Source organism: Rhinolophus sinicus, chromosome 18, assembly GCF_057876585.1.
Source record: "Rhinolophus sinicus isolate RSI-liver-muscle chromosome 18, RSI-T2T, whole genome shotgun sequence".
Classification (NCBI taxonomy): domain Eukaryota; kingdom Metazoa; phylum Chordata; class Mammalia; order Chiroptera; family Rhinolophidae; genus Rhinolophus; species Rhinolophus sinicus.
Window position 1 is genome coordinate 101516759 of NC_142518.1, and position 23639 is coordinate 101540397.

The following is a 23639-nucleotide window of genomic DNA, read 5'->3' on the forward strand; positions in this document are numbered from 1 at the left end:
AGCTGCCTTGAACAGACCTTCCCTGGATACCAGAAAATGATGATGTATTTGAGAGGCTATTTTTCAACAGAGAAAAAGAGTGCAACTCTATCTGTTATCAGCAATTTCTCATTAGGCTGGCTTTTGAAAGCCCACTTGAATGGTCTCTGCTTGTTGTTGTTGTTGTTTTTTTTCATTCGAATGCACTCTGACCTAAGTTGAAATGGATAACTTGTTGCCAGGATATCTCTGTAATAGCCAGACTGAAAAGTAAACAATAGCAAACCACCACATTCATCCAGCTCTTTGTGATGCCTGTATTTTTTTTTATTAAGCCCATTATTTCTGAATTTTTCTTTGGGTGGGACTAGAGAAGTGGGAGAGCTATTAAAAACCAGCTATTCTTTACTTGAAATCTATTAATATTATATTCAATGATTGCTCTACAGACATTTAACACCCAGTCTACATCACTTTTTGTTAAATTTCTAGTGACTGTATGGCCAGATAATCTTAAATAAAGGTGGGCAGAATAAATTGAAAACTGACAAGAACTTTTACAACCCTACTAACTTTCCAAATAATAAGAAAATTTGTGGAAAGCAATTCTTAATCCTCTGAAACGCCACATGAGACGATTCTAGCTCTCTGATGCTTTCTCACAATCCCACAATGAAGTTGTAAGGTGGACACTATAATTCTGCCTATTTTACAGATGAGAAAACGGAAGCCCAGATGGTGAAGTGACTAATGTTAAGGGCACACAATGAGTGGCAGAACCATGATTTAAACTGAAGTCTGTACAGTTCTCTAAACGTGTGCTCATTTTGCCTGAGCTTTAAGAATGGGTAGAATTTCAATGCGGATTTCAATCTTGAAATTAAGCATAAGTAGAAAGAAAAACTGCAAGGATGGAGTCAACCTGAACATTTCTATCATGAGCTTGACCAACTGATCTTTGTAGAACACTACACCCAACAATAGAAGACATATTTTGTCAAGTACACATGAAACACGATCCAGGATAGACCACATTCTGGACTATAAAACATATCTCAAGACATTTAGAAGGATTCAAGTTATACAAAATCTGTTCTCTGATTGTAGAAAATTCAATTAAAAATCAGTGATGGAAAGATCTTCTGAAAATCCCTAAATATTAAGACACTAAATAATATATTTTTAAATAAACCATGGGTTAAAAAAAAACTTGAAAGTGAAATTAGAAAGTAATGTGAACTGAATGCAAATGAAAACACAATATATTAAAATTTGTGGGAAGCTGTTGCAGCAGTTATGGTGGGGATTTATAGCACTAAATGCTTATACAATATAGTCCTCCCTTATCTACATTTCATTTTCTGTGGTTTCAGTTACCCGCTGTCAACCACTATCTGAAAATATTAAATGGAAAATTTCAGAAATAAACAATTGCTAAGTATTAAATTGTGTGCTGTTCTGAGTAGCATGATGACATCTTGTGCTGTTCCACTCCATCCTGCCTGAGCTGTGAACCATCCTTTTGTCCAGCGTCTCCATGTTGTATATGCTCTGTTCCCGTTAGTCACCTAGTAGCTATCTTGGTTATCAGATCAGTTGTCCTGGTATCACAGTGCTCGTGTTCAAGTAACCATTATTTTACTTAATAATGGCCCCAATGAACAAGTGTAGTGATGCGACAATTCAGATATGCCAAAGAGAAGCCATAAAATCCTTCCTTTAAGTGAAAAGGTGAAACTTCTCAACTTAATGAGGAAAGAAAAGTAATCATATACTGAGATTGCTAAGCTAAGATCTATGGAACGAACGAGTCTTACATCCATGAAACTGCAAAGAAAAACAAAGGAATTAGTGCTAGTTTTGCTGTTATACCTCAAACTGCAAAAGTTACCGGCATGGTGCATGATAAGTGTTTAGTTTAGATGAAAAATGGCGGGACGGCCGAATGGCTCAGTTGGTTAGAGTGCGAGCTCTCAACAACAAGGTTGCCGGTTCAATTCCCACATGGGATGGTGGGCTGCGCCCCCTGCAACTAAAGATTGAAAACAGTCACTGGACTTGAAGCTGAGCTGCACCCTCCACAACTAGATTGAAGGACAACAACATGGAGCTGATGGGCCCTGGAGAAACACACTGTTCTCCAATAAAATTAAAATAAAAACGAAAAGATGAAAAATGGCATTAAATTTGTGGGTGGAAGACACGAACAGAAAATATATGTAGGGTTTGGTACTATCTGCACCCACTGGGGATCTTGGAATGTATTCCCACGAAGATAAGGGGGGACTACTGTATTAGAAAAGGAGAAAAGTCTCAAATGAATGGCCTCGTCTTCTACCTTAAGAAACAAGGAAAAAAAGAACAAAAGCTTAAACTGAGCAGAATAAGCAAATGTGTCAATAAACCAGAATAGAAGAGTTGGCAAACTTCTTCTTAAGGGACCAAATAGGAAATATTTTAGGGTTTACAGTTTCTCTTTCAACTACTCAACTCTGTTTTAGCACAAAAGCAGCCATAGACAGTACTTAAATAAATGAAGCGTATGTGTGTTCCAATAAAATTTTATTTATGGACACTGAGCTTCCTATAAGTTTCATGTGTAATGAAATATTTTTCTTGTTATTTTTTTCAACCATTTAAAAATGTAAAAACCATGCTTAACTTGAAGGCCATGGTAAAAACAAGCACTTAAGAGAAATATGTTGAAGGCAAGTAGGATAACTCACATCTCCACAGAGACTTAAACATGGGCAGATTACCTTGGATGAATTTTTGGTAAGACAATCCAAAAGAGTGAACCACTGATAGGGTGGCCATAAGGAACAACTTGGAGGAATCACCCTCTCTCTGTCGTGTGTGTCAACAGAATTGAATATGGGAAGAAGAGGGGGGATGCCAGGTCAGTTGGGGAAGGCTCTTTGTGAGGTGCTAAGGAACCACAGCATCTTGGGCTCTCCAGCATCCCCCCTCACTCCCCTCACCCCATGGAGGTGTTAGAAGTGGTGCTTTGTATTGTCTAAGCCACTAGCGAGGGCTAGCGTTGACCAAACAAACTGAAGGGTGGGGGTCCTCCTTGCCCTTGGGAGGGTGTATGTAGGGAGGGTAGGAAGCCTGGAGTAGACCACTGGGTATCTATTGCTCAGGGTATGTAACCCAAGCTGTTATATTTAATCTCTGCACAGCTAAGAAAAACAGTCTTTCCTAGATAATGTTTAGGTACAAGTGAAAGAAAAAACTGAATAAATTCCATGGCCAAGGACATTTTCAGTGAATCCGAAGAGTAGACTTGGAATTTGTCAGCTACTGGTAGAGTCAAAGACTATCACACAGAAGCAACAGTCTTAGCAAGCAGTTTCCCTACCTGCTGAAAGGCAGAGGGTGTTGCTAATATTTGGGACCAAAAATATTGTACACTGTTCAATTTAACAGACCCTGTGGAGATAAGTTCTGAGATTTCATGGGCTTTCCAGATTTTAAAATCAGCTTCTATGACAAGCAACTATGTCTGTCTTGATTTCAGTCTGGCCCTGGCTTATTAGAACGGCAAGTGACTCTGAACTAGGTAGCTGTGAGGGTTGGGACTTAGAAGCAACACTTCTGGTGGAATACTTATTCTTGCTGGATTATTTTATAGCAGCTCTCTGGGGTCTAGGTCTAACTGTAAGAAGTTGACTCTTTCCTTCCTTTTAGAATCCTTCCCTGAAAAGAACTTCCAAGAGTGCCTCCAGAGACTCTCTTGGAGGGGGACCCCCAGCCTCTCTCAGGAGCCTGCCTCAGTGGTATGCAGCCTTCACAGTCCAAGTTACTTCTCTTTAGATCTGACATGATTCCTTTGGATTAACGTTCATGCTGAAATCCTGGGTCCTAGGTCCAGAGGTAGCTTATATAAATGCATAGGATTGGAAGGTGAACCTAACTAGAAATTAGTGTCTCCTTCACTCCCACTATCCAAATGAGGGAAATAAAAATATAAGGAGGTACTTACCCAGTGACCAGAATTAGCTTTCTTTAATTCTTTAATTTTAAGTGTCAATCCTAGTGTAATATATATGCAATCCCAGTTTGCGAACTCATCCTAGAAAAAGTGCTGCATACCTCATTGCTGAATATCACTACAGTCACCTTTGAAATACTCCCCTTGGGAACCTGCACTGACGCCAGTGCCTAGTCCACCCTTTAAAGCAATTTTGGAACTCTTTTTCTGGAATGGCCATCGGAGCTTACGTCGTATTACCCTTGATGTCCTGAGTGTCATCAAAATGTCTTCCTTTCTATAAATCCCATTGTGTGTTCACCATCCAGAGTCATTCTCCTTCCATCACCATATATTTGATCCCCCTTACCCTCACCCAATAAATTTAAAAAAATAATAATTTTTTAAAAATGTCTTCCTTTCAATATTTCCTTTATCTTCAGGTAAAGAAAGACGTCACTGGGGGACAGATCAGGTGAGTAGGGAGGAGGTTCCAATACAGTTATTTGTTTACTGGCTAAAAACTCCCTCACAGACAGTGCCGTGTGAGTTGGTGCATTGTCGTGATGCAAGAGCCATGAATTGTTGGTGAAAAGTTCAGGTCGTCTAACTTTTTCACGCAGCCTTTTCAGCACTTCCAAATAGTAAACTTGGTTAAATGTTTATCCAGTTAGTATAAATTCAAAGTGAATAATCTCTCTGATATAAAAAACACATGTTAGCAACAAGTTCATGAACTTAATTGTCAGAATATATATGTATGTGTGTATATATATATCCCTATATATGATACATATATATCTCACATATATGATAAACAAATATCTCCTATGTATGAACCAAGCCACCTCCACAGAATGGCAGAGATCTGCAAAGTCTGTAGGGGATGACAGAATCAGGACCTGACAATGAAAGCTGGACTGAGGAGCTAAATTAAATAATATGAAATTTAAGGTGAGGCAACAGTGCCATGTGCCTGTCCGTGGACTTCTGGGCTGGTGAAACTTGCTCTCTAAAGTGGGGAAGTGAGTTCTGCATTGATCTGTGCTAGTCAAATCCTACCCAGGGGGACTAGCGTGTTTCATTCTGGCTGCTACACTAGGCTGATGGATAGAGGCATATACTGGGGGTGCCAAAAAAAATGTACACATCTTAAGAGATATTGTTACCTAGGTACAACTTTTCAAAGTTGAATTGAATTACGGTAGCAGTGTGTATATGACGTTTGCTCAAAAGATGGTATTAATCAAATGAATGCTAGTGTCATTTGGTGTATTACAATTTTAACACAGTTTTTTCCTTTCTTAAAATGTGTATATTTTTTGGCACCCTCTGTATAATGCAGTTTTGTCTTTTTTTTTAACAGGACTTTATTGGGGAACAGTGTGTACTTCCAGGACTTTTTTCCAAGTCAAGTTTTTGTCCTTTCCGTCTTAGTTGTGGAGGGCGTAGCTCAGCTCCAGGTCCAGTTGCCATTGCTAGTTACAGGGGGCGCAGCCCACCATCCCTTGCAGGACTCGAGGAATCGAATTGGCAACTTTGTGGTTGAGAGCCCACTGGCCCATGTGGGAATGGAACCAGCAGCCTTCGGAGTTAGGAGCACGGGGCTCCAACCGTCTGAGCCACTGGGCCGGCCCTGCAATTTTTTCTGAAGAGAGACATGAGAGTGCTAAAAGGCACCTAGAACCACTTAAATGAGAAGAGTTGAGAGATGTGAGAGTGATTGGCCTGGAGATGAACAAACGTAGAGCACAGGACGGCCCTAGAACAAATGGAAAGTAAACTCTGTAAGTCCCAACTAGGAGGACTGGGTGGAAGGTGCAATATGGAATAGTAAGAGCTTTCCAAATAGAGGAGATTGCCCTACATAGTAGTTATTTGTTCATCCCTGGAGGTACTCCAGCTGGCCACCCACTTGGCTGGAACCCTGAAAAGGACACTCAAATGTCACATAGATGTGACCTAGAGATCACATGGCACATAATACATGACACTACTCAAAATGTAGAAATAGTAGAATATCTCCTCCAGGGCATTCATATATAGATCTATAGATGGGTAGATATATAGATATGTGGATGTATAGGTATATATCTCAGATCGGCGATTCAGTAGAAAAGATGGAAAACTGGTGTGGTGTACATCTTCAGCCAGAAAGGACACAGAGACATCCTGTGATATTCCCACATCCAAAGAAGGTAGAGTGATCCTGACTAGGATAAAAATGGTGATCATTTTTTTAGCAAGCGCAATCTTGTGCAATGTCCTTTTTGGGGTGGCTTACCTCCTAGTCTGCTGGGCTCTTTCCCCAAATGAGGTGCAATTGACGTGCTGACAAGATTGAAGAAAGTGATCAAAAGTAGACTGAAACTCACTGTCCACAAGAATGTTCTTATGCTTGGCTGAGTTGAGGGACATCTGAGAGTTAAGACATCAGGAACTGCTCTGAGTAAACAAGTTCCAATCCCCTGGGAAATAGTCTTTCAACCTCTTTGTCCTTGAGAAATGTCTATCAAAGACTTGTAGTCCTGTGTCTTGTCCTGCAAACCGGTATCCCCTCCAGACGTGGTAGTGCTAGCTTGCTCACCATGGGAAACATTCTCTGGAAAGAAATAGTTATTTATGCAGGTGACATATGATCTAATTTCTGGGAATGACTTTTGAAATTTTCTATCGCTAAGACTTTTCTTTCCCATCCCTCCCATTCTTTTTAATTCCAAATGAATTATTTTTCAGTGGACATGTTTTTACAATAAAGACAAAAGAGTGCTCTGTAGAATGGTGAAATTAGGGTTCTTCTTTCAGACAGGGTATGTAGCAATTTTTTCAGACTGCAGGAAAGTCATGGAACTATATTTGATCTATTGGGACTTAAGTTCAAGCTAGTCTTTTCAGTCTCTATTTTTGGTTTACTCCTTCACTCTGCTGGTTTAAATCTTTCTTAAAGATATGAATAGCATGAGGTAGGTATGACAAAACTGAAACAGGGTGGAAAGTGGGCTGAAAAAAACCCGAGTGGTTCTTCATTCTGTAGCAATACCACCTAATGAGTGAGTCAACCACCATGACTTTCAGACAGTTACTTAGACCCTCAGGGAATTGTAGAGATCATCCAGTCCTGCCCCCTCATTTTACACCTGAGGCCCAGAACGGAACTAACTAAGCTAAGTTCACAAGGGCTAATGAAGGGCAGACTGATGATCAGGTTGCCCAATGGCCCATTAAGTATTCTTTCTACTATGCTACCAAACTGCGCAATGTAAGGAAACCATAATTTGTAATAGAACATGCCAATGACTCTATCAAGATTTGTGGTTTATATAATAACAACTGCTGTTGATTGTGTACTTTATGTGGGTTATCTCATTTATTGGGTCACAACATGTAATAAGGAGTCTGACTCCATTTTTGATGTTTGACTACTGGCAACTTTTAAGCCTCACTCCTCCCACTTCCATTGTTCCTGACATCTGTGCAAGCTCATAAAAAAGCTTGGGTGCTCCCTTCTTTAGTGCTGGTAGGAAATTCAAACCACACAAGCCCCTGGCCACGTGTGGGAACCCTCACCTCTGCCCACCCCCTAACCACAATAAAATCCCTGCCCAGTCTCCTTTCCTTGCTCTCTCAAGCCATTTTTGGACCAGCTTGGGAAACCCGTCCTGCTCTCCCCAGAGAAAACAAACAAACAAACATACATTAAGTAATTAACAGACCTTTCGTACCCACTTGGTGTGTGTTTGGCATCATCAGTCTTGACACTGGAGCCAAATTTGCGATGGATGGCCACAACACAACTCTGAGGTATGCGCTGTTACAGTCAGCATTTTACAGATGAGGAAACTGAGGAATAGAGAGGTCAAAGTAATGCACAAAGGCTGTAAAAATGCACAATTCTTACAAAACTACAGAAACCACTTCTGGAAAATAAATGTACTGCTAAAATTTCAATTCAGATCTAAGAATAGTCTATGGCTAGTGTGTGCTATTGAACTATAAGCAAACCATCTAAGATGAATCTAGACTTCTAGTTAAAGTTCTTACCCAAGGTCACAGATCTAGTCAATAATGGAGCTGGGATTGAAATCCAGGCATAGGGACTCTGGAATCTACACTCTAAACATCTCAAACTCAGTCTGTCTCATTGCAAAGCCTACACTCATTCCACTGCAGCAGGAAAATCCACCTGGGTTGCATGAATCTGTAGAAAGGTTAAATAATAATAGTAATAATAATAAATACCAGGCACTGTGCTAAGCTTTCAATTTAATCTGTATTACAATTCTGTAAATGAAATACCATTATTAATCCCACTTTACAAATAAGGAAATTAGAGGCTCAGAGTGGTTGGAAAACATGCCCAACCACAGCGTTGGGCCTCATGGATGTTTAAGGCACTCTTCCACATGAACCTTTGATGTAATTAATTTAAAATTTTGCTGGAACATTTAACATGATTGGAAAAAGGCAGATAAAGGTCCAAATTCAAGCTTGCTTTTTAAAGATAACTTAGTTGTTTCCTGTTTAAAAGTCTATTTTTGATTAATTCAGGTTTGGGGACCTAAAAGAAGATCAATAGATATTTTCTTCCATTGTCTTTCTTCACATCTATTTATTGAATAAGTGAAGGCAGTCAAGTAGGGAATTGCCTCCTTTGAAAACACTGGAGAAGTTGGCCTCGGTTCATGGCATGGACTCTCACAGGTGCCTCGAGAGCCAGCACAGGCAGCTGCCTAACACAGATCACTCTGTAGCTCCTACCAGGTGGCCCCAGGCCAAGGACAGGCAGCAGCTGACCTGGGCCTTCACCAGACCCCCTCCCAAAAGGCCCCAGAACCAAAACACCCGGTGGCCAAGTTCAGACCACACCAGAGTACCACCCAATTAGCTTCACAAACAATAGACAAAAAGGGTGGTCTTGGCAAGCACCAGAGCCCCACTGGGACGAATCCCACTCCCTGGGATTAGTCCCCACACAGCAGCTCACCTGCTACGCTCACAGCCAGTCCTCACACACAGTCAGCCCGAGAGTCAACCCCACCTACTGACTTGCCAACAGCAATCAAGACTCAAGTACAACAGGAAGGCACACACAACCCACACAAGGGACACTACTGGAGCACCCAGCTCAGGTGACCAGGGAGACTATGCCACTGAGCCCCACAGAAAACCAGCAAAATTGGGAAACATAGCAGCTCTACCTAATACATAGACACAAACACAGGGAGACAGCCAAAATGGGGAGACAAAGAAACCTCCCAAATGAAAGCACAGAACAAAACTCCAGAAAAAGAAGTAAACAAAATGGAGACAAGGAATCTACCAGCGACAGTTCACAACACTGGTTATAAGGATGCTCAATGAATTTAGGTGAAGAATAGATAAATTCAGTAAGAACTGCAGCAAAGAGATAAGAAACATTAAAATGGAGAGAGAAAACATAAAAAAAGAGCCAGTCAGAAATGAAGACTACAATAACTGAAATAAAGAATACATTAGAAGGAATCAACAGTGGATTAGATGAAGCAGAGGCCTTAATCAGTGATTTGGAAGATAGGGTAGCAGAAAACACCCAATCAGAACTGCAAAAAGAAAAAAAATCCAAAAAAAATGAGAATCGTTTAAGGGGCCTCTGGGACAACGTCAAGAGTACCAACATTCACATCATAGAGGTACCAGAAGGAGAAGAGAGAGACCAAGGGATTGAAAACCTATTTTAAGAAATAGTGATGGGGGCGTGGCCAGTTAGATGAGTTGGTTAGAGTGCAGTGCTCTTAACAACAAGGTTGCCGGTTTGGTCCCCACGTGGGCCACTGTGAGCTGCGCCCTCCACAACTAGATTGAAACAACTACTTGATTTGGAGCTGATGGGTCTTGCAAAAACACACTTAAATAAATAAAAGTTTAAAAAAAATAATGATGGAAAACTTCCCTACCCTGGCAAAGGAAATAGACATTCAAGCCCAGGAAGCACAGAGAGTCCCAAACAAGATGAACCCAAAGAGGCCCACACCAAGACACATTATAATTAAAATGCCAAAGGTTAAAGACAAAGAGAATCTTAAAAGCAGCAAGAGAAAAGCAGTTAGTTACCTACAAGGGAACTCCCATAAGACTGTCAGCTGATTTCTCAACAGAAACTTTGCAGGCCAGAAGGGATTGGCAGGAAATATTCAAAGTGATGAAAAGCCAGGACCTACGTACGACCAAGATGACTCTACCCAGCAAAGCTATCATTTAGATTCGAAGGACAGATAAAGAGCTTCCCAGACAAGAAAAATCTAAAGGAGTTCATCAACACCAAACCAGAATTACAAGGAATCTTAGGGGGACTTCTTTAAGAAGAAAAAACAAAAAGATAAAAAATAATGAATAATAAAATGGAAATAACTACATATCTATCAACAATTACTTTACATGTAAATGGATTAAATGCTCCAATCAAAAGACATAAAAAAAGACATCAGGTAGCTCAATGGGTAAGAAAACAAGACCTTTACATATGCTGCCTATAAGAAACTTACTTCAGATCAAAAGATACACATAGACTTAAAGGGATGGAAAAATATTCCATTCAAATGGAAATGAAAATAAAAGCTGAGGTAGCAATATTCATATTAGACAAAATAGGCTTTAAAACAAGGACTCTAACAGGAGACAGACAACATTTTATAATGCTAAAAGGATCAATCCAACAAGAGAATATAACCCTTGTAAACATTTATGCACCCAACATAGGAGCACATAAATATATAGAGCAAATATTGACATACATAAAGGGAGAGATCAACAGTAATACAACAATTGTAGGCGATGTTAACACCCCATTGATATCAATGGCTAGGTCATCCAGAAATAAAATCAATAAAGAAACAGCAGCTTTAAATGACACATTAGATCAGATGGATTTAATTGATATTTTTTACCCCAAAGCACCAGAGTATACATTCTTTTCAAGTGCACATGGAACATTTTCCAGGATAGACCACATGTTAGACCACAACACAAGTCTCAATAAATTTAAAATGATTGAAATCATATCAAGTGTCTTCTCCAACCACAATAGTACCGTGTTTCCCCGAAAATAGGACCTAGCTGGACAACCAGCTCTAATGTGTCTTTTGGAGCAAAAATTAACATAAGACCCAGTCTTATTTTACTATAAGACTGGGTCTTTAATATAATATAATGTAATATAATATAATATAATATAATATAATATAATATAATATAATATAATATAATATAATATAGTATAGTATAGTGTAATATAATATAATATAATATAATTGGGTCTTATTTTAATTTTTGCTCCAAAAGACGCATTGGAACTGATTGTCTGGCTAGGTCTTATTTTCAGGGAAACACGGTATGAAACTAAAAATCAATTACAAGAAAAAAACTGAGAAACACTCAGATGCATGGAGACTGAATAACATGCTACTAAACAACAAATGAGTTAACAATGATGTCAAGGAAAAAGTCAAAAGATAACTTGAGACAAATAAAAATGGAAACACAATGATCAAAGATCTATGGGTCACAGCCAAGCAGTCTTGAGAGGGAAAGTCATAGGAATACGGGCCTACCTCTAGAAACAAGAAATATCTTAAATAAACAATGGAGGGTGGCTGGGTGGCTAAGTTGGTTAGAGCACAGTGCTTATAACACCAACATTTCCAGTTCGATTCCCACATGGGCCAGTGAGCTGCATCCTCCACAACTAGATTGAAAACAACAACTTGACTTGGAGCTGAGCTGCATCCTCCATGACTAGACTGAAAAACAATGACTTGACTTGGAGCTGATGGGTCCTGGAAAATTACACTGTTCCCCAATATTCCCCAATAAAAAATTAAAAAAACAACCAAACAACAACAATGTAACCTTACACCTAAAGGAACTAGAAAAAGAACAGCAAACAAAGCCCAGAGTAGAAGCAAGGAAATGATAAAGATCAGAGTGGAAATAAAATAAATAGAGTCTTTAAAAACAACCAAAGATCACTTAATGTGACACACCATATAAACAGAATGAAGAATAAAAATCCTATGATTATATTAAGAGATGCAGAAAAAGCATTTGACAAAATCCAGCATCATTTATGATAAAAACTGTCAGCAAAGTGGGAATAGGGGGAACATACCTAAACCTGATAAAGGTCATGTAAGACAAACCCAGGATTAACATCATACTCCATGGGGAAAAGCTAAAAATGTTTTCCTTAAGATCAGAAACAAGACAAGGCTGTTCACTTTCACCACTTTTATTCAACATAGTATTGGAAGTCCTAGGCACAGCAAACAGACAAGATAAAGAAATAAAAGGCATCCATATTGGAAAGGAGGAAGTAAAGCTGTCATTATAAGCCAATGATGTTATTCTATATAGAGAGAATCCTAAAGATTCCACCATAAAACTATTAGAACTGATAAATGAATTTAGTAATGTAACAGGATACAAAATTAATAGTTAGAAATTGGTGGCATTCTTACACATCAATAATGAACTATCAGAATGAGAAGTCAAGAAAAAATCCCACTTACAATTGTGTCAGAAAAGTAAAATAATTAGGAGTAAATTTGACCAATGAGGTAAAAGACCTGTACTCCGAAAATTGTAAGTCATTGAAGAAAGAAACTGAAGAAGGTGCAAATAAATGGAAGGATACACCGTGTTCATGGATAGGAATAATTAACATAATTAAAATGTCCACACCATCCAAAGCAATCTATAGATTTGATGCAATCACTATCAAAATACCAATAGCATTTTTCACAGAACTAGAACAAATGGTCCTAAAATTTATATGGCACCACAAAAGACCCTGAATAGCCACAGCAATCTTGAGAAAGAAGAACAGAGTTGGAGACATCACTCTTCCTGACATCAAACTATACTAGGAGGGTAGAGTAACAAAAACAGCATAGGACTGGCATAAAAACAGGCACACAGATCAATGGAACAGAATAGAGAGCCCCCCCAATAAAAGCCCACACCTATATGGTCAATTGATCTATGACAAAGAAGGCAAGAATATACAATGTGGTAAAGACAATCTCTTCAATAAATGGTGTTGGGAAAACTGGACAAGTACATACAAACAAATGGAACTAGACCACTTCCTTACACCATATGCAAGAATAAACTCAGAATGGATTAAAGATTTCAACTTAACACCCGAAACCATAAAACTAGAAGAAAACATGCGCAGTAAACTCTATGACATTACCCTTAGTAATAGTTTTTCCAGTAATAGTTTTCTTAGTAATAGTTTTTCAAGGGAAACAAAAGAAAAAATAAACAAATAGGACTACATCAAGCTAAAGTTTTTTCACAGCAAAGGAAACCATCAACAAAACAAAACGACAGCCAACTGAATGGGAGAAGACATTCGCCGATGATATATCTAATAAGGGGTTAATATCCAGAATTTATAAAGAACTCATACAGCTCAACATCAAAAAAACAAATAATCTAATTTAATAATGGGCAGAGGACCTGAATAGACATTTCTCCAAAGAGGACATACAGATGGCCAATAGACATATAAAAAGATGTTCAACGTCACTAATCATCAGAGAAATGCAAATAAAAACCACAATGAGGGCCGGCCCTGTGGCTCAGGCAGTTAGAGCTCCATGCTTCCCACATGGGCCAGTGGACTCTCAACCACAAGGCTGCCAGTTCAATTCCTCGACTCCCGCAAGGGATGGTGTGCAGCGCCCCCTGCAACTAAGATTGAACACGGCACCTTGAGCTGAGCTCCCGGATGGCTCAGTTGGTTGGAATGTGTCCTTTCAACCACAAGGTTGCCGGTTCGACTCCTGGAAGGGATAGTGGGCTGTGCCCCCTGCAACTAGAAAACGGCAACTGGACCTGGAGCTGAGCTGCGCCCTCCATAACTAAGATTGAAAGGACAACTTAACTTGGAAAAAAGGCCTGGAAGTACACACTGTTCCCCAATAAAGTCCTGTTCCCTTAAAAAAAAAAACACCAAAAAAACACAATGAGCTATGTCCTCACACCTGTCAGAATGGCTATTACCAATATTAACAAACAAGTGTTGGCGGGGATGCAGAGAAAAGGGAACCCTATTGCACTGTTGGTGGGATTGCAGATTGGTACAGCCACTATGTAAAACAGTATAGAGGTTCCTCAGAAATTTAAAAATAGAACTACCTTATAACACAGCAATTCTACTTCTGGGTATTTGAAGAAACAGAAAACACTAATTCAAAAAGATATATGCACCCCTATGTTCATTGCAACATTATTTACAATAGCCAAGATATGAAAGCAACTTAAGTGCTTATCAATAGATGATTGGATAAAGAAGAGGGGGTACATATATATAACGGAATATTACTCGGCCATAAAAGAGTGAAATCTTACCATTTGCGACAACATGGATGGACCTAGAGGGTATTATGCTAAGTGAAAGACAAATACCATATGATCTCACTTATGTGTGGAATCTAAAGAACAAAATAAATGAACAAAGAAAACAGAAACAGACTCATAGATACAGAGAACAAACTGATGGTTGCCAGATGGGAAGGGGGTTGGGGGACAGGGTGAAAAAGGGGAAGGGATTAAGAAGTACAAATTGGTAGTTACAAAATAGTCACTGGGATGTAAAGTACAGCATTAGGAATATAGTCAATAATATTGGAATAACTATGTATGGTGCTAGTTGTATACTAGACTTATCAGATGGATCACTTCTTAAGTTATATAAATGTCTAACCACTCTGCTGTACCCATTGGGAGGATGGAGTCCCAGAGAGCAGTTTCCAGACTCTCAGCCTCATGTGGAAAGGTGCTGGCTCGGTTATCAGATGGCCATCAGCTGTAATCAGATGGCCATCTGCTGTGGCTGGGTGGCCATCAGCTGTTACCGGTTAGCCATTAGCCACTAATATAACTGCCATGGCTGAGCTAGCAAGTGCGGATTGTAGTTAGCAAGTGGTTGGTTGGTTGGTTGGTTGGTTGGTTGGTTGGTTGGTTGGTTGGTTGGTTGGTTGGCAGAGAAGCAGGTGGCAGATTGCAGCTAGCAAGTGGGTTGATTGGCAGAGAAGCGGATGGTGGATTGCCGCTAGCAAGTGCGGTTAGCAAGTGGATTACGTTGCGGATCATGTTGATCCTACTTCATGTGTCTTGCCTGGCCGCCAGCAAGAGTGGAGTGCAGGAAGACCTCTCGTTGAGGTATTGGCGGATATTTGCTTTTGTGTCTCCTACCCATCCACCATCGAGAATATAGTGGTATGACTCCCCTATCTATGGCTCCATTGGTGTTCCTTTTTGGTCTCACTATATCCTGCGTTCTTGTGCAGGGAACGGGAGCTGAGACCCTGCATGACACCCATGAAACTAATAAAATATTAAATATCAACTGTAATTGAAAATTTTCAAAAAAGAAAAGAAAAAAGAAACGAGCCCAACTTCACACAGCTAGTAAACAGAGAAACTAGCTTGGATATGTCCATGGTTTGATGTATTAGAGGTCATAGTCTACTGTTCATTTGGAATGTGGGCATTTGGAGTTCTCTGAGGTCTGTAATAATGAGTGTAATATATTCCACATATTGAATGATACGCCCTTTACAGGCATCATCTTATTTAAACTCAGAGCTATGCTATAGTATAAGTACTACTTTTATCCCCATTTTACAGAAGAGCCTCTTGAGTCTCAGAGAGGTGAACAAAACATGTTCAAGGAAAGCTAACTCATGTATAGGCCTTGAATGTAGCTGAGTTTGACTTCTGTCTGATTATAATGCCTGAGCTCTGAAAGATTTACTGACTGGCTTTATAGTTTGAGACTTAATTCTCTTCTCTGCCCACTGAAAGGACACACTATCTAGCAAGGACCTCGCCATATCTTTAGGGTTTTAAAGTACAACCAGCTGCCCTGCCACAGCCCTCCCCCCATCAGCACCACTTGAGCTGTTGCAGCGTACTGCTCCTCAGCACCTCCTGTCAGATTCCTCATTCTTGCTGATTTCTGGGACTGGACTGTCACTGGAATCGCCATTGCTGCGGTAGCTACTCAGGCAGCACATGCGGCAAGCCCTTGTTATCTCTGGACAGCTCTTTTTGGTATGTCAGGGATTTATTCAGTAGAAAAGGAAGAAGAGGGAAAAAGAACTTTCTATGGCCCATACTTTCTCTTCATGAATATCCTGGAGTGTGTAGCCCTGGAAATAGAAATGGAAACCCACATACCTGGAAAGAGAGTTCTGGGAGGACCGACAAAAAACGGAGAACAATGCAGTAGGTAGGGGAGGCTAGAGAGGGGTCCTCAGGAACCCATAAACCCCACAAAGAAATTTAGCCCTATGATAAAACCCAAAAAGTGTATGCACTTTCTTCAGATTTCTTTACCCAAGATTAGAAACTGATTCTCACTACTTTACCATAAAGGAAGTTCAAGTTCACACAAGCTGGACACAGCACTGGGACTTACATGTACCCGAAGGGAAATGGAGAAGCATCACCTGCATTGTTATCATTAAGCTTCTGTTTTTCCGACCTTCAGAGAATCGTAGATTTCAAAGGGCAACAGGGAACATAGAAGCCCTGACGGTCCTTGGTAGTAGTAAAAAGAGCCCTTGAGTTGGTGTGAGGCAGGTCTGGCTAAGCTAGTTAGTTGTTCCAGCTCTGCCCCTGAATAGCAGTTTGACCTTGGACAGGCCCTCGCCTTTCTTTTCTAAGGGCTTTGAAGCCCTTCCTCATTTGATCTTCAGTGATCTATCCTCTTGTTTTCTGTTCTCTTTTTTAAATTTCTTACAACTCTAGCATTATTTGATTTTATTTACCAAAATGACAAACCTTCCTCAGGAGGCTCATCAGATGCGCCTGACACTGCAAGTTCCTCAAATAGAGATACATCCAAAGACCACAATGGCAGGGAACATCAGTGCAGGCATCTCAGAGGAGGTGCCTCTGAAGCTGTGCCCTGATGGATCAGGGGCAGGAAACAAGACCAGGCAATGAGAGGAACACAAGCTCTTTTGAATGACCTGAAATGGTGGAAGGGCCGAAAAGAACCTGACTCGTTTCCAGGAATCTGGGACAACGAGAAGTTTGGTATTGCTGTAGGGAGGTGGGTGGTAGTAGGAGAGGAGGCTAGAAAGCTAAGAAGCCAAGAACAGGGCATGGAGAACCTTGACTGGTTTGTCAAGGAGTTTGGACTTTGTCCTGTGGGCTGCACAGGTGGCCAACAAAGGTTTTCTAGAAGTGGAATTCCATACGCAGATTGTTTTTTGCAGGAATATCACTGTCTCAGTATGGAGTATGATCTGGAATGGGGAGATGCTGGAGGACTGGAGGCCAGGAAGGATGCAAGTGCATGAGTTGTATTCCAGACAAAGGATAAGGGCCCTCTGGTGGACGGTGATCTCCACCTACTGATATATGATGTATATGCTGTATACGTGCCCTTGTGTAATCCCCTTCCCTTGAGTGTAGGTTGGACTTAGTGTCTCACTCCTAAAAACAGAATACAGAAAAAGTGATGGGATGTGACTTCCAAGACTAGGTTACAGAAGGACTGTGACTTTTGAATCCAGCTGCCATGTTGCGAGCTGCCCTCTGGAGAGGTCCAGATGGCAAATAACTGATGTCTCTGGTCAAAAACCAGCTAAAACCAGGGGCCTGTCCACAGACACTTGAGTGAACTGGGAAGTGGATCTTCTGAGGCAGGTCAACAGCCACACCAGTGACCTTGGAAGCAGATCCTATCTCAGTGGAGCACTGAGACAACTGGACTCCCAGCCAACATCTTGACTGCAGCCTTGTGAGAGACCCTGAATCAGCTAAGCCATGCCTGGACTCCCAGCCCACAGAAATGGTGAGATAATAAGTATCTGTTGCTTTATGCTGCTAACATGTGTGGTCATTTCTTACACAGCAATGGATAAATAATACCAACGCCAACTATGGCAATGGGAATGAAGAGGAAATGGATTCTGGAAATGACAGGAAGCTGGGCTGGAGTGTTAGGGGGAAAGAAATGTGTAGGCAAATATGGGTGATGTTTAAATGAGATGGAAAATAGAGTAGAAAGTGTTGCTTTGGGGAAGAAATTAATGAGTTACTTTGGTCCAGTCAAAGTTTGAGGGCCTGCAGGACACACCGGTAAACAAGACACAGTTTGCTCCAAAAGTCGGAGACTCAGGAAAACCATATGGACTGGACTTTTGGGGATATCAATGTAGAGATGACTGAGAAAGTGCAGAGACTAAGAGAACCCTGGAGATGTTCAAAAGGTAAGACTGTCCTTTACCGTCAGACAAGTGTGGTGGTGGTGGTGGTGGTGGTGGTGGTGGTGGTGGTGGTGGTGCTGGTGGTGGTGGTGCTGTGTGTGTGACCTACGTGTATCATCTCCCAAGCAGTTATCTCCCATTCTAAAATACTTTTCCTTCACTTTGTAACCATATGTGGGTCCCAGTTTTACTTCACTGACAACTCCAAATGTTAGTGAACCTCTCCGCCTTTCAGATTTACCTGAACCCTCCCCAAACGGGACAAGTTCTAGTTGAAAGAATGCTTTGCAAATCTGTCATTGATTTCCATCACTTGTAATTATTGGCAAGATCTCTAGAGTTCATATGTGGTTTACACACATAGCCTAATTTATTCTTTGCAAATAAATCATATAAAGTAACATAGCAGGAGACCTTGTTACAGGAAGAAATATAGTACATGGAGAGTCTAGAAGATGTCAAGTTGACCCCGAGATCTTTTTCAGGGGTTGGTGGGGGTGAGGGTGTTTCTAGCTAACCTGCAGAATGTAAACAGAGCCTGCAGACAGACTGAAAGACAGCTCTATCAGCTCTGCTGGAGGTGTTGACACCACTATCCTACCCAGGGTGTGAGCACAGAAGTTTGTTACCATTCTAATTTTGCTGAACTGCTTGGGGCTTTTGACATTATAGATATCCTGTCCCTGCACAGAGACTGGTAGAAGAATCTTAAAGTTAGGAGGCAGCTTACAAGTCTTTTTAGAGTAGAGTGAACAAAATAATTCTGAATGTTTTAAGCTATGTACTAGCAAATAACCAATGGTATTTCAATTGAACAGTTAATAAAGCAACAAATAGAATTATTTTCAATTGAGCAATATTAGTAAATGGAATTGGCTTTTATTAGCCTATGAAATCACATTAAATAGAATGGACAACAGTTTATTTGAATAAAAGTGATGTGTATATGAATGATTGTGGTTATGTACAGAACCTTATAGTACCAAACTGAAGTCACATAGAAAAATCCATGCTCTTCACTTTATTTTATATTTTAAATTTTTTAAATAATTTTTTATTTTTCAATTCAAGTTGACATATGATATTATATTAGTTTCCAGTGTGCAACATAGTGATTAAATATGTATACAAATTACGAAGTAACCACCCCTTTAAATCTAGTATGCATCTGACACCATACATAGTTACAATATTTTTGACGATATTCCTTATGCTATACTTTCTATCCCCATGACTATTTTGTTTATTTATTGTTTTATTTTGCTATTTATGACCACATATTTTTAAATTTTGTTTTTCTTCCTATATAAATTTTTTTAATTTTTTTATTAAAATATAGCTAACATACAATGTTATATTATTTTTAGGTGTACACAGTAGTGATTCAACATTTATATACCTAAAGAAGTGATCACCATGATAAGTCCAGCAAAGTCCAGCAACCATCTGACACCGTACCACACTATCATAATATTATTGACTATATTCCCTGTGCTGTACATTACATCCCCATGACTTATTTGTTTTATACCTGGAAATTTGGACCTCTATTTCCCCTTCACATTCCCCCGCTTTTCAATTTTTCAATTACAGTTGACATTCAATATTATTTTATATGAATTTCAGTTGTGCAGCATAGAGGTTAGACATTTATATAGTTTAACAAGTGATCCCCTGACTAGTCTAGTACCCGCCTGGCACTGTACGTAGTTACTACTATATCATTGACTATATTCCCTATGCTTTACTTTACATCCCCATGACTTTTATAACTACCAATTTGTACTTCTTAATGCCTTCATCTTTTTCACCCTGACTCCAACCCCCAGCTATCTGTCACCTCAATAAATCTAGCACCCATTTGACACCATTAGTAGTTATTGCAATATTATTGACTATATTCCTTATGCTATACTCTACATCCCAACAACTACTTGGTAACAACCAATTTGTACTTCTTAATTCCTTAACCTTTTTCACCTGCCCCCAATACGCCTCATGTCTGGCAACCATCAAAATGTTCTCTGTCTCTGTGTTTATTTCTGTTTTATTTGTTTATTTTGTCCTGTAGATTCCACATATAAGTGAAATTACATTACATCTGTCTTTCTCTGTCTGACATACTCTACTCAGCACAATATTCTCCAGGTCCATCCATGCCACTGCAGATGGCAAGAACCCGTTCCCTTCTGTGGCCAAACAATATTCCTTTGTATATGCATATGTACCACCTCCTCTTTATCCATTCATCCATTGATGGACACCCAGGCTGCCTCCACATCTTGACCACTGTAAACAATATTGCAATGAACATATGGATGCACACGTCCCCTCAAAGTAGCATTTTGGGTTTCTTTGGATAATTACCCAGAAGTGGGATTACTGGGTCCTTCTTTGTCTCTTGTTATAGCCTTTGTTTTAAAGTTTATTTTGTCTGGTATAAGTATTGCTACCCCAGATTTTTTTTTGCATTTCCATTTTCATGAAATAAATGTTTCCATCCATTGACTTTCAGTTTGTGTGTGCCTTTCGTTTTGAAGTGAGTCTCCTGTAGGCAGCATATGTAAGGGTCATGTTTCCTTATCCATTCAGTCACCTTATCTTTGGATTGCAGCATTTAATCCATTTGCATTTAAAGTAATTATTGATAGATATGTAGTTACTACCATTTTATTATTCATATGTTTTTTTATCTTCTTCTTAAAGAAGTACCTTTAAGATTCCTTGTAATTCTGGGTTGGTGGTGATGAACTCCTTTAGGTTTTTCTTATCTGGGAAGCTCTTTATCTTTCCTTCGAATCTAAATTATATCTTTGCTGGGTAGAGTAATCTTGGTTGTACGTCCTTGCTTTTCATCACTTTGTGTATTTCCTGCCAATCCCTTCTGGCCTGCAAAGTTTCTGTTCAGAAATCAGCTGACAATCTTATGGGAGCTCCCTTGTAGGTAACTAACTGCCTTTCTCTTGCTGCTTTTAAGATTCTCTTTGTCTTTAACCTTTGGCATTTTAATTATGCTGTGTCTTGGTGTGGGCCTCTTTGAGTTCATCTTGTTTGGGACTCCGTGCTTTCTTAGCTTATATGTCTATTTCCTTTGAGAGGTTAGGGAAGTTTTTCTGTCATCATTTTTTTTTTTTTTTCAACTAAAGTTTATTGGGGTGACAATTGTTAGTAAAGTTACATAGATTTCAGGTGTACAATTCTGTAATACATTATCTGTATCTCACATTGTGTGTTCACTACCCAGAGTCAGTTCTCTTTCCATCACCATATATTAGACCCTGTTTACCCTCTTGTAGAGCCCCCTTACCCTCTGGTAACCCCTAAACTATTGTTCTATGAGTTTTTGTTCCTTCATTTGCTTGTCTTGTTTTTTTTGTTTTCAGCTTTATACACCACATATCAGTGAAATCATATGGTTCTCTACTTTTACCGTCTGACTTGTTTCGCTTAGCATTATAATCTCAAGATCCATTCATGTTGTCACAAGTGGTACTATTTAATCTTTTCTTACCGCCGAATAGTATTCCATTGTGTATATATACCACAACTTCTTTATCCATTCATCTATCGAAAGACATTTTAGTTGTTTCCATGTCTTGGCCACCATAAATAAAGCTGCAATGAACATTGGAGCACACGTGTCTTTATGGATAAATGTTTTCAGATTTTTTGGGTGGATACCAGGAGAGGGATTGCTGGGTCATAGGGTAATTCTGTTCTTAAATTTTTTGAGGAACCTCCACACAGACTTTTATAGTGCTGCACCAATCTGCATTCCCACATTATTTCTTAAAATAAGTTTTCAATCCCTTGGTCTCTCTCTTCTCCTCCTGGTACCTCTATGATATAAATCTTGGTATGCTTGATGTTGTCCCCGAGGCCCCTTAAATTATTCCCATTATTTTGGATTCTTTTTTCTTTTTACTGTTCTGGTTGGAAGTTTTCTGCTACCTTATCTTCTGAATTACTGATTTTATCTTCTGCTTCATCTAACTACTGTTGATTTCCTTAAATTTTTTCTTCATTTCAGTTATTGTATTCATCATTTCTGAGTGGTTCTTTTTAATGTTCTCTATGTCCATTTTTATGTTTCTTATTTCTTTGTTGATGTTCTCCCTGAGATCATAGAGCATCCTTATAACCAGTGTTTGGAGCTCCGCATCTGGTAGATTACTTGTCTCCATTTTGTTTAGTTCTTTTTCTGGAGCTTTGTTCTGTTCTTACATTTGGGACATGTCTCTGTGTCTCTCCATTTGGGCTGCCTCCCTGTGTTTGTTTCTATGTACTACCATGCTTCCCCGAAAATAAGACCTAGATGGACAATCAGCTCTAATGCATCTTTTGGGGCAAAAATTAATATAAGATCCGGTACTATATTACATTATATTATATTATATTATATTATATTATATTATATTATATTATACCTGGTCTTATTTTACTATAAGACCAGGTCTTATATTAATTTTTGCTCCAAAAGACGTAGTAGAGCTGATTGTCTGGCTAGGTTTTATTTTGGGGGAAACACGGTATGTAGGGCTGCTATGTCTCCAGATCTCAGTAGAGTGGCCTTATGTAGTAGGTGTGCTGTAGAGTTCAGTGGTGCAGTCTTTCTGGTCACCTGAGCTGGGTGCTCCAGGTGTGACTCTTGTGTGAGTTGTGTTTACCTTCTTGTTGTACTTGAGCCTTGGTTACTGTTTGCATGTTAGTGGGAGGAATTGATCGTTGGGTTGATTGGTTGTGAGCACTGGCCGTGACGACAGTGGAGGAGCTGCTGTGCAGGGGCTGACCCTATGGAGTAGGATTCACTTTAGCACAGCTCTGGTGCCTGCCCAGTGTGCCCTTTGGGTGTGTCATCCCCAGAGGTGGCCAGGTAATGCTCAGCTGGGTCTGAAGCTGGCCTCCAGGTGTCCCAGCCCTGGGGCCTCCTGGGAGGGCCCTGCCATAGACCAAGTTCCGCCGGAGCCTGTGCCCTACCCAGGACCACCTTCCATGAGCCACAAAGCAATCCACAGATGGCTACCACTCATGCTGGACTTCAAGGTGCCTCAAAGGGCTAAACCACAAATTGAGGCCAGCTGTCACTAGTGCTGAGCTTTGGTCTGCTCAGCTAGAGATACAGGACATGCCAAAGCCAGGTGCTGTTTGTTTGGGTTTTGTGAACCTTTGAGAGATTTTAGGAAGGTCCACAGCATGAGCCAAAACAAGCCGTTTATATGGAAAAGCCACTGGAAGCGGCTTGGGTTGGCCTGAAAGTTGGGTTGGGTGGGGTGTCAGGGAATCAGGGCAAATGAACAGTGTTACCCAGGTTGATGGAGACTCAGACATGGAGGCCACCTATATCTGCATGCCGTGAGTAGGGAGGGCTCCTTAAGAAACAATGGCTTCCACCAGCTTCTCCATCCTGGAGAAAGCTGCCT

At 40.0% G+C, this 23639-nt stretch overlaps 1 pseudogene; it reads right to left on the reverse strand.

Moving 5' to 3' along the window:
* LOC109436878 (transcription factor SPT20 homolog) overlaps positions 1-16014 on the reverse strand; it is a 45004-nt pseudogene extending 28990 nt beyond the window's left edge.
* Positions 16015-23639: the final 7625 nt, after the last annotated feature.